This window comes from Mauremys reevesii, linkage group 13, assembly GCF_016161935.1.
Source record: "Mauremys reevesii isolate NIE-2019 linkage group 13, ASM1616193v1, whole genome shotgun sequence".
Taxonomy (NCBI): domain Eukaryota; kingdom Metazoa; phylum Chordata; order Testudines; family Geoemydidae; genus Mauremys; species Mauremys reevesii.
Window position 1 is genome coordinate 39,578,258 of NC_052635.1, and position 12,491 is coordinate 39,590,748.

At 44.7% G+C, this 12,491-nt stretch overlaps 1 protein-coding gene; it reads left to right on the top strand.

Annotated features, from left to right (window-relative positions):
• EDN3 (endothelin 3) overlaps positions 1 to 12,491 on the top strand; it is a 131,099-nt gene that overhangs the window by 80,813 nt on the left and 37,795 nt on the right.

Genomic DNA, 12,491 nt, shown 5'->3' on the forward strand with positions numbered 1-12,491 from the left:
CTTTATCTGGCCTTCAATTGCCAAGAAGTGTTAATGCTGCCTGATAACGTGTGCCTTGAAGGCCATTAGCACATCCTTACTGCCATTCAAACAAACACTTTTCATGTAGCTTTCAGCATAATCCCAAGAACAGACCAGAACAAAGTGTGTCAGTGGCTGAAAACACTGACAGAGCCTATGCAGTCAGCAAGACACAATGACCCAGGCTCATTGTGGGGTAAAAATAACTTGGGGCTTGGCTACACTTGAGAGTTGCAGCACTGGGAGTTACAGCGCTGGTCGTACAGCTGTGTAGGGAAAGCGCTGGTGTGTGGCCACACTCACAGCTACCAGCGCTGCAGTGTGGCCACATTTGCAGCATTTGCAGCGCAGTTGGGAGTGATGCATTATGGGCAGCTATCCCAGTGTTCAAGTGGCAGCAACGTGCTTTTCAAAAGAGGGGGGTGGGGTGTAGTGTGACAGGGAGCGGGGGAGAGAGAGAAAGAGTGGATTTTTGGAGCCGACACTGTGTATCAGCTCCCTGCCTTGCAAAATCAGAAAATTTTCCCGACCCCTTACGCTTAACTGCAAACAGCCTGCAGACCAGATAAGCAGCTGTTCCAATGGACTCCCTTTCTCTGCCCCGCCCCCGCTGTTTCTCTCGTCAAGCAAACACTCATCCCCCTGCCTACCTCATTCACAGGGTTTATCTCATTTGATTGTTCACTGAGTTACAGATTGATCACAGCAAACAGGAGCTGTGTTTGTTTTTTAGATAAGCAGCTCCTGGAGCCCCGCGTTCACAACAAAACAAAGAGAGGCTGCATAACAAAACAAAGAGAGTAATTAGTTAAAAGCATTCTGGGATATCACCTAATACCCTGGAGGCCAATAACAGCGCTGGTGTGTGGCCACACCCGACGAGCAGCGCTGCATCACCAGCGCTGCACTCATTACACCCCAAGCAGACCAGGTGTACAGCCAGCGCTGCAGCCAGGGAGTTGCAGCGCTGGATGTGCCTTGCAGGTGTGGACAGTTACTAAGTTGCAGCGCTGGAAAGCCTCCACCAGCGCTGCAACTCTCAAGTGTAGCCAAGCCCTTGGATGTGCAGAGTTGCAAAGATTTAATTTTGCTGGTCCAACAATTATCCTGATTTCAAAAAAGGGCCTTATTTCCCATTCAGTTTGATAGCTTTTAAGGGTACTCTCTATAGAACCTTTTCTTGGGTTTGTCTCAATTATTGTCCATAGAACTTTATGATAAAGGTTCCCCTTTTCCAGAACTATTTGCTGTAGCTATTCACCTGCTTAGAACATGAAAGGTTTTGTTCATTTGATTATTATTATAGGTCATTTACACTCCAGCAACCTCTGAGGTTCCCACCCGGATGAGTCCCCAAGGAGCTGGGGGCTTTTCAAACCCAAAAGAGAGAGTCTCTTCACAACGAGTTTATAATCTATCATTGTTACTTTGATTTTAGCATCAAAAAGCTGAAATGCCTCATAAATCTCCAAATCTAGGGCCTTATCCTGCATTGTTAAAGCCTTCTGGTTGCCAAGGAAAAGAGGGATGTCACCTTAGACAACCTCAGTTGGCCAAAAGCCTATGAGTCCAGGCCCTGGATTTACCGGCTGGTATGTAATGTTATATTCTCAGGCTACTAGACAGTAAAGCGCCAGTGTTAAAAATTGTTAATCTATGTACTTCCATTGAAGTCCCAAGTTTATTTAACTAAAGCTACGGATGTATGTTTGATCTTTGCTGAATTTTCCCATTAAAAAAGTTGCTATTTTTAGGCAGTTTAGGCAAAAGGTATGTGCGCATGCAGATTCCCAAAGTGACTGCAATCTCTCTCTTTGGCTTCTCAGAGACATAATAAAATTAGTACCACACTTTAGACTGAGTGCACAGATTTTTTTTTTAAACAGAGATAAGATCACCACTAGGAGTGGTGCATAGTTCAGGGGCAAACTTATCTCTATGTATTCCAAATGGAAAATTAATAGGAAAAAAAAATGCAAATTTCGAACCTCAGAGTAGACACACTGGATATTAAGGATTGAAAGAAAACCAAACAACCAACCTTGGACATTTTAAATGGAAACCAGATGACAGGAGTGCCAATTAAAACAAAATACAAAGTGATTTCTCTAAGGGTAGGTCTATACTTACCCGCCGGGTCGATGCGTAGAGTTCGACTTCTTGGAGTTCGAACTATCGCGTCTAGACGCGATAGTTCGAACTCCGAACGCGCTCCCATCGACTCCGGAACTCCACCACCGCGAACGGCGGTGGCTGAGTCGATGGGGAAGCCACGGACTTCGATCCCGCGGCGACTGGACAGGTAGGCAGTTCGAAGTAAGGTAGTTCGACTTCAGCTACGCTATTCGCATAGCTGACGTCGCGTACCTTAGTTCGACCCCGCCCCCTAGTGTAGACCAGGCCTAAGTCTGTCTTAACTATTTTTTTTTTAAAAAGGGACAAAAGAGGTTATAATACATTAAAGTCAATACGTTAACAATTTAAAGGCTACACCATTGTTTAGCTGCATGCAAATTTGATCATAAATGTACACAGTGTCTCACCACTGTTGTTGAGAAATGTGTCAAATTTGTAACAGTTGTTGAAAGGCATCATGGAAAAAAAAATGAAAATTATGTTGGAAAAATATTTGCTATTATTTTCCTACTGCTGGAGATATTTATTCAGTATTAATTTAAATCCCAATTATTGAATCAGTATGGTACAAATTGTGCCTTGTATTCTATTAATTGTTTTTCCCACTGGTTGACTATCCCACAACAACATACCGTACATTTTTAAAAAGGTGCCTGAAGGAAATAATTATTTATGCAAATGTAAGGGGACTGTTGCCCCCTTACTAACATTCAGTGGGGGTGTTTTGGCTGCTAGCTCCCAGCACTAAAAGGGGAGGGATCGATGGCAAATCAGGACCCTGAGACTGACAGTCCCCAGGAACAATGGCAAGAGGCCAATGCTCCAGGTCAGCCTGATTGACAGGGCAGGCCGGCTAATCAGGGAGACAGAAGGCCAGTGTGGGTCCCGTCCTCCGTGTGTGAGCAGGAATGTGCCGGAGTCAGACGGAGTGGGGCCGAGCTAAGGAGGAAGCAGGGGCCCAAGCTGAGCTGGAGAACAGAGCCAGGCCAGATCCAGAGGGGCCAGAGCTGCAGCCAGAGAGCCAGAGGCACAGCCCAGAGAGAGCAGATCCTGTGCTGGGAGCGGAGCTGCAGCCAGAGAGCCAGAGGCAGAGCCCAGGGAGAGCAGATCCTGTGCTGGGAGCGGAGCTGGAGCCAGAGGCACAGCGCAGAGAGCAGACCTTGTGCTGGGAACAGAGCTGCAGCCAGAGAGCCAGAGGCACAGCCCAGAGAGAGCAGATCCTGTGCTGGGAGCAGAGCTGGAGCCAGAGGCAGAGCCCAGAGAGAGCAGATCCTGTGCTGGGAACAGAGCTGCAGCCAGAGAGCCAGAGGCACAGCCCAGGGAGAGCAGATCCTGTGCTGGGAGCGGAGCTGGAGCCAGAGGCACAGCGCAGAGAGCAGACCTTGTGCTGGGAACAGAGCTGCAGCCAGAGAGCCAGAGGCACAGCCCAGGGAGAGCAGATCCTGTGCTGGGAGCGGAGCTGGAGCCAGAGGCACAGCGCAGAGAGCAGACCTTGTGCTGGGAACAGAGCTGCAGCCAGAGAGCCAGAGGCACAGCCCAGGGAGAGCAGATCCTGTGCTGGGAACAGAGCTGCAGCCAGAGAGCCAGAGTGTGGTGAGCAACTGGGGCCAGCCAAGGGGGGAACCTTGGTAAAAGGGCCCAGCGCAGAAAGACGCTCCAGCCAAGGGTCCATGCAGGCCAGGCTGGGAGGGGGATCTTAACCTGACTGGGGGGCTGGCACTGGGAAGAAGGATCCCACCACCCAAAGCCTGGAGGTGTGTGGTCACCACCATTTCAAGTGTCCCACCCACAGCATCCCTGCAGCACAGCCAGGGCCTGAGAAGGAGGCCTGGGGCCTACAAGGAACAGACTGCAAAGTGCCTTGATGTCCAGAGACATTGTTTGTAATGTTCCCTGCCACAGAGCAGGGTGATGTGTTTCCCTGTAACCGTTCCCATTTATTCTTATTATTTTCTTTAAATTGATTGTTAAGTAAACAACTTGTATTTGCTTTAAATTGTCTGGAATAATCAGTGGGTCAGGGAGGTGCCCAGTGCAGAGAGGGTACCCCGGAGTGGGGACACCTTAGCCCCTGTCCTAGGTGGCCACAGCAGGGTTGGGGGTTGAGCCCCCCAGGAATCCTGGGCCCAGTCTTGTTGGGGCTACGAGAACTCTGCCAAACAGGAGAGTCCTCAAGGGCAGGGAGGCCTCTGGGTAAAGGAAGTGGGAGCGAGGACTCAGATCCTTTCGTTAGCCCACTTCACCGGGGTAGCACAGAAGCCAGGAAAGTTCCCCACAATAGCGGGACCATTCCCCCGCTTACACAAAGACCAGTCAACAGATTTAGAAATGAAAAGAAAAATATATCGCCATAGAGACAAGGTGGGTGAGGTAATATCTTTTATTGGGCCAACTTCTGTTGGTGAGAGAGACAAGAAGTTGATCCAATAAAAGATATTACTTCACCCACCTTGTCTCTGTAATATTGTGGGACCGACATGGCTACAACAACACTGCATATTACCATATAGTCACTTGACAACATTCAAGCTTTGCAGTGGAATTTTCTCCATTTCTATAACTCCATCTTAAAAATTTACCCTCTATTTATTTTTCAGCAGTATCTCAGTAGTACCTAGTAACCAGTGGCAATGAGGGCTGCCTTATCCTAAGCAATGGACCTAGCAAGGGACAGGTCTGCTCCAAAAAAGCTTGAACCCTAAACAGACAAGGTAGACAAAGAGCAAGAGAGAAGGAAGTATTATCATCTCCATTTTACAGAAGAGAAACTAAGGAAAAAGGAGATATGAAATGACTTGCTCCAGGTCCTTTGCAGAGTTGCTGTAGCTGTATTGGTCCCAGGATATTAGAGAGACAAAAGAGAAGCTTTCAAGCTTACACTGAAGAAGAGCTCTGTGTAAATTCAAAAGCCGGTCTCTGATCAATAGAAGTTGGTCCAATAAAAGATATAACCTCACCCACTTTGCCCAAGGTCACACAGAGTCTGTGGCACAGCTGGGAACTGAATTCAGATTTTGAGTCCAATCCAGTGCCTTAGCCAGAAGACCATCTTTCTGCTCTGTTCCCCTGTACATCTCTGGTTTAAGTGTATTTATATTGAGTTCAAAGACCCCTTTCAGGACCAACCCCAGGGTTCTGAGCCCTTCCCTTCTGATGTCATGAGAGAGAGAGAGACCCATTGCAGGAAGGCTTTTAGTCAGGGGCTGATCAAAATGCTTCTTAAAGTCAATGGAAATACATCAGTCAACTTCAGTAGGCAATAGGATAGGCCTTCAGAACCTAATCCAAAACCCACTTGTAGTCTATTGACTGTAATGGGCATTGGATGAGGCTCTCACTAGGAAGAGTGGAGTCAAATCCTGATCACTTTACTAACATGACCACAGTGGCACCAATTAAGGGGGCAGTGGGAGGCAACTTCCTCCACCCCCCAAAAAAGTTTTTGTGCTTGTTCCAAGTTCCCTAGGCTGCAGAGCTGGGGAAGGGCACGACCCTGCCCCTTGTAAGTCGTGCTCCGGTACTAAATCAATATGGCTGCTGCCAGGGTGGTCCAGAGCATGGCTGCAAGGCTGAAATTTGACCAGGTTGCACCTGCATACAGGTGGAGGGGCAGCTGGGCCAAATGTCAGTGAGTGGTGGTGTAAACTGGCACCCTGGGTCACAATGCCACTCAAATTTGGCCTGGTTGCCCCTCCCTCCAGACGCTGGGGTAGCCAGGTCAAAGGGTGTTTTGAACTGACACATGGGAATCTGTTCACGTAGGGTGGAGCACAGGGGAGTCTGCTGAGAACTCGACACCTGGAGTGACTGGCTCATGTAGTGTGTGGGAGATTCCCCAGCCTGAGACACCTGGAGTCCCTGCAGGAGGAGACGGGGGGAGGGGGGGGGGGAGATTAGCAGGGACAAAACACAATTCCTGCTGGGGGGGAAGGGGACCAGAATTTGCCCCCCCCACCTCCAAAATATCTGAATTGGTTCACTGATGAGGCGTACTGACATTCTGTTTTTTATCACATTTTATTTTCAGTCCTTGTTTAATTTAATCCTAAGCATGGTGGTTATAAATTCAATGTTACAGCTTTTACTTTTTCTAATGCATCTTTCCACCAGCAGTTCCCTCTCTAATAAAGCACCATCTCATTACTGCATCAAAATACATAGTTAGAGCACAGCAGGACAGGCCTTCCATACTGACGTCTACTTCCCCGAGTTTTGCCTTTTGCTTTAATTTTTTATTTTTTTAAGAAATGAAAACTAGGTTTTGATCTTTAGGAGACTATTGTTAGAAATATAACCAATTTTTTTTTAGAAAAAAATCAGACTTTTTAATGCTGTTTGTCCTGAAAGTAAATAGAGATAACAATATAACTTTGATGTAACATATGGAAATTTAATTCTCTGCTCACTTGTCTAACAAAATGAATTTCAGAGTTTGTGAAAGATGCTGAGTTAATAGCTCTGGAGAACCCATGGAAAAAAAAAGTGGGTGCTGAGCCTATCAACTCCTCCCCCTGCCTCCCAGCCTTCTGCCCGCTGTGATCAGCTGTTCCGCGGTATTCAGGAGGTGCTGGAAGGGAGGGAGAGAAGCGGGGGAGGGGGTGGAAGAGGCGGGGCGGAAAGAGTTTGGGGGGGTGGGGCTTTGAGGAAGGGATGGAGTGGTGGCAGGGCCTGGGGCTGAGTGGGGGTTGAGCACCTCTGGGCAAAGGAAAAAGCCAGCACCCATGGTTTATACAGCCAGCAGACAGAGGCACAGGCTGAAGCAGTGGCAGTGAACTTGCTCCCACAGGGCCTAGGAAATGTGCCTTATATGGCAGTTCTACTCTGGAAAATATGTTGTCTCAGACCCTGTTTCAACATCCACTGGAGTCAATGGTCCCCAGATCAAGTCCTCCTTGGTTTCCCATATCAAATTTACTTAGTACAAATACAAAGTTCCCCCAACCATCTCCACTTGCAAACCCAATCTGAGATCTGACAATCAAGCTGGGCTCGTTATCATGCATCATCACCAATAATAAAGGCTCTGACAGTTAAATGAGTGATTCCTGTGTAGTGCCCTTTTCTATCAATGTGTTAGCACGTGTAATTAATTGGCATTTAATAAACGATTCTATGGGATGCAAAGGTGGCTGATCTCCCCTCATCTTCCAGCAAGGGTTTAGCTTATTCAAGAAGTGAGAGGATAATTCAATCTCCAGTCTAATTTAATTCTTAGCCTCCCTTCTCAAACTGCAAAACAAGGTGCCAGTTGTGGCAGTGGGGTTTGTAATGTGGACATGTGTCCAACTAGGAACCAATTCACTTCATACAGGTCACTTGACAAACTTGGCTTTGAAAACAACCATAGCCCTGATCCTACAAACATTTATGTGTGTGCTTGACTTTACTCACTTGAGTAGCCGTACTGAAATCAATGGGAATAGTCACATAAGTAAAGTTAAGAACAAGCACGTTTGCAAAAATCAGGGCCTACGTAATATTGTGACCTGGGTCAAGATTCAAAAGTGACCCATAAGCAAGAAGCTCAGTATTCCAACCCCATTTCCCTGAGTAAATGAGTCCCCTATCTCTAGGATTTAAACCATTTGTTGATTTCAAGATAGGAGCAATGACATACAGAAAACAAGGGGTTATGGATAAACTCTGAGGAACACAGGTACATGAGAAAGGAAAATGCAGTAGGTTTCAGAATACCGTGTAGTATTTGCCAAGTAGATGAAATTTTTTCACACCATAAGTTACATTGGAAACATTTTAAAGTGATATTGGATTTTTAAATGAAAATTCAGCTATTTTTACCCATAGAACTTCCCCACCCCCTATATTTTCACATCTCATATGTCACATAAAACGGTGGTTCTCAAAGCCTGTCCGCCGCTTGTGCAGGGAAAGCCCCTAGCGGGCTAGGCCGGTTTGTTTACCTGCCGCATCCGCAGATTCGGCTGATCGCGGCTCCCACTGGCTGCGGTTTGCTGCTCCAGGCCAACGGGGGCTGCTGGAAGCGGCACGGGCCGAGGGATGTACTGGCTGCCGCTTCCCGCAGCCCTCATTGGCCTGGAGCAGCGAACTGCGGCCACTGGGAGCTGCGATCAGCCGAACCTGTGAACGTGGCAGGTAAACAAACCGGCCCGGCCCGCCAGGGGCTTTCCCTGAACAAGCGGCAGACCGGCTTTGAGAACCACTGACATAAAAAGTCACTGTTTGCAGCAAAAAATTAATAACATAAGGATAAACCTTCATGAGCCAATTAATCCTTTGGCAATCAGTTCAAAGAGTACAACAGGTGATTATATCTTTTTTCAAGTCAAACTATTTTACCTTTCATCTAATAAATAAGATTTCAAAGCTGACAAAGTAATTCTCTGCTGTGCATTTACACGTGTTTTTCTTGAAGCCACACCAAAGTTGTATATTTGCACAAGTAATGCCTTAGCAAAGATAAGTGTCAGAAGAGCCTAAAGGTATGGGCACATCCAAAGGAGTTATTTAAAGGAAAACTTCAGTAATTAATTATAGCACCTTAAGGACTAATTCTTCAATTCTTGCCCTGAACCCTGGTCCATGCTATAGAGTTAGCTTGATGTAAGGCAGCTTTGTTACTTTGGCCCTATCTCAAAACATATTTGTTATGTTCACTCAAGCAAGAGGCACTGCCAATTTAGCTGGGAGCATCAAGCAAGATACCTACACATTTTAGAGGCTATCTAGAGCAGCTGTTGTCATGCTCTGTGTCTCAACTTCAAAATAGCATCCTCAAGTAATTTAAATGACATGATTAAATTATGTAAATGTATCCAATTGTAATTTCAACTAAAGAGGATCTTGGCATAGTTTCCCACTCCCAAGTCTCCTTGTAGTTGAAAGTGCATTGGTGTTTTGAAGACACTGGCGGAGCCTGACTTTAAAAAAAAAAAAAAAGTTGTAAAGGAAAAATTGTGGTCCAACATTGACTTCTGTAGGATTGGAATAGGTATAAACAATGTGAGAATATAATCTTAAGTATGTGAACATAGGAGCCTGGAAAGAAAAGGCTCTTTCAACCATAACTACACATTTAGGAGACAATACCCATCTCTTTAGCTAGTGTAAATGGTTTAATCTTCTCTATGGAGATTCACTTGCTTTTCCCAAAACCAATAATAAGAAAAATAATTTTTAGATAATTAAAGTAAACAGAAAATAAAGAGCTATAGAATATGAGCACCTACAACCAATGCCATCAGTGATTCCCCACCCACACAGTATCAATAGAAGAGCAGCTGTGCTCAAATTAATACTACTACCTGGCACGTCTACAGTACCTTCCTTGTGAAGGCTTCAAAATGCTACACAAACATTAAATTTAAGCTTGAGAACACTCTGTGAAGTAGGTAAATTATTATTATGCCTTTTCAATATCATTTATAAATACAAATACACACACACACTTTCTATAGGCAGGGCTGGTTGTGCTCCTTGTTGTTAAAGTTGCCTGACACATCCCATTACAAGACCCTGTTTTCAGTTATAACTTTGCTAAACTTTAACTATTTGGGATGAACTTTTCCGTATCAGGTGGCTGCACATTCCACTGCACATTTCTGGAATATTTCCGCTAAAACGGTCCAGCTGTTTTTGAGAGCAAGGCTAGGGAAAAACAGAATTCGAGAATCTGATCAACAACATAGATCTGCTAAAGTGAAGCCTTTTGTTCCAAAAGTTATTTATTCTATGGAACGAACATAGGCTCAGTCCCATTACCTTTATCTTATGGGGCTCTCTGAAGGCTTACATTAGAGTACAGATAATCTCTTTTTTAGATAAAAATATAAAAATAATGAAAAGAAACACTAGACAGGCATATTAAAAGCCTGGAATACATTCAGGCATCCTTCAAAGACCCCCAAAACCTATTAAGGCTAAACCTGTTACACAACGAATGCCTGTGAATTATGGGCGTCTAAACAAGACAGGGTTATGTTTCACTCCCAGGGAAACATTTATGAATTAAGGGAATTAGACAGGCAAATATTTGACAACGTAACTCAAGGATGGGGGAGGGAGTCTTAATGTAATGTAGAAATCTGATTAGCACAGGGAAAAAGTTACTTTAAAATCAGGGGTAGATAATCTAATTAGTTTTTCAACTTCTCTGGGAAACTGGACACAGACCCAACCTGATCAAATCTGAAACGGAGCAACAACAGCTCCACTGTAATCAGCAATAGCTTCTCTAACATCTGGGCCTCCGTCCAAAGGGACAGAATGGACTTTTGGCTTTTATGAAATCAGAGAAAAGGTACTTGGCCCAAATGACTCTCCGACAGGATTTTATGGGGGAAAAAATCCCAATATTGTTTACAATTTAAATTGAAATCAAACCTCATGCCTTTCATTTTATAGCCCAACTGTGTGGGAGGACAACCTTTTGTTTTGTTTTACAGTCCTGCTTCCACTTCTAGGAGTTGCCTCTTTATTCTAAGGCCTGGTCTACACTAGGAACTCAGGCACAAACAGTTTAATTAGTGTGGTGGCTATAAGTCGACGTAACTTAGCACTTAATTTTGTCATGTAGACTTGCCCTAAGTCAACCTAACTTACTCTGTTGAGATAAGGCAATGAATAAATTAATGTCAAACCAAATGGCACGGAATCAGGACCTGAGGGGGTGATCTTCTAATTAGTCATGGTAATTCATAAATGATGGCATCAAAACTTGTTTTGATTGCCTCAAGGAACAACATTGAAATGATGATACAGAAAACTACTTCAAATGCATCCTGCCAGAGACTATTTTTATGAAGAATTGGACCTGAGGCTAGTGGTCCTCCATGTGAAATGAACAGGAGATAAACAACAGAGTTGAGCATATGGAACAGCACCAGTAGACTTTAGCATACTGGCCCTTCTATGACAGACAAAACTCACTGTCTTAGTAAAAACTCAGAGCGCAAAGACACAGGGGTTATGATTCAGGCCATGTGGCAGTAAGAGGGAACTGGAGGGAACACATGACGCACATGCAAGTCAATGGACACTTCTAAATAAACCTTCTGGCTCCAGCACGTGGCACGCATGTGCACCCACGTTTGGAATACAGACCATCACTCGAAGAAGAACAATAGAGTTTAACATACTGGCCCTTCTATGATCTTTTGCATAATTATAGATTGTTATGAAATCCTTGTTCATTGAAAACATGGGGATATATGTCCACAGGTAGGTAAGGGAGCTTATCCAGTGCCAATTAAAGTCAATGGAAAGACTCAATAAGAGTTGGCTCAAGCCCCCAGTTTTGTTTTATGCAACCAATAATTATTTTAGCTAGCTTTACAAGGAAGATTGAAAAAAAGTGTAGAAATGGGGTCATAAAAATTTCCTGTGGTGAAATGATTTAATATAAAAATACAATACAAGGGAAAGCTGGTGGAACATAAGGCAGAGCTGTTCCCACATTGATCTAAGCATGGAGAAGACCTTCTAAGAGGGTCAGGTCCTCATCTGTTGTATATCACCACCCCTCCTTTGAAGTCAATGATGCTACACTAGTTGGGAATGGGGCTCAATAGTCTGCACAGACTTCCCTTCCTTGTGTGGCTATAGGCTGACCAGATAGCAAGTGTGAAAATTTGGGATGGGTGTGGGGGTGGGGGGTAATAGGAGCCTATATAAGAAAAAGCTCCAAATATTGGGACTGTCCCTATAAAATCAGGACATCTGGTCACCCTATGTGGGTATGGTCGGTCAGCCATATATCTGTCACTATCCCCTCCAGCATCATTCCATGCACAACATTCTGCAGGTCTGAGGTACACACAGTTGAGGGTGGGGAGCAGAGTTTGGGAGGGCCTGACACTATCCCCCATTCAGTCCCATAGATATTTTCTAAAAGAGATAATGTAGTCTAGGATTGTGTATTACCTTTTCTGCAGAGCCTCTGCAGAGAGTTTGAGTGTAGCCATAGTTTTGGGGTAGCATGACCTACTGTAACGTGTTTGAAAGTGCTTTTATTGCAGTTTATTTGTATTGATTGTTTCCTGTGATTAGCTAGGTCTGAGACAGAAAGGCCACAAGTTCAAGACACTAAAAAAAGTTTAGAGTCAATCAATTAAGAGTATATATAGCACATCCAGAAGCATTGACATGAAGGAATACGGTTAGTGTGATAAGAATATGGACTGGGAACATACCACTTCCATATACTAGCTGTTGGTTTTGGTATTCAGTGGTTGGAACAAACATTTAATTGTTTGTGGTTTGTTTTTATCAATGGTAACGTATGTGGTCATGTAACACTACTCTCGGTCTGAGCACAGTTTTCTTGCAGAGGTGGGAGAAATTTAGGGTCCATATTT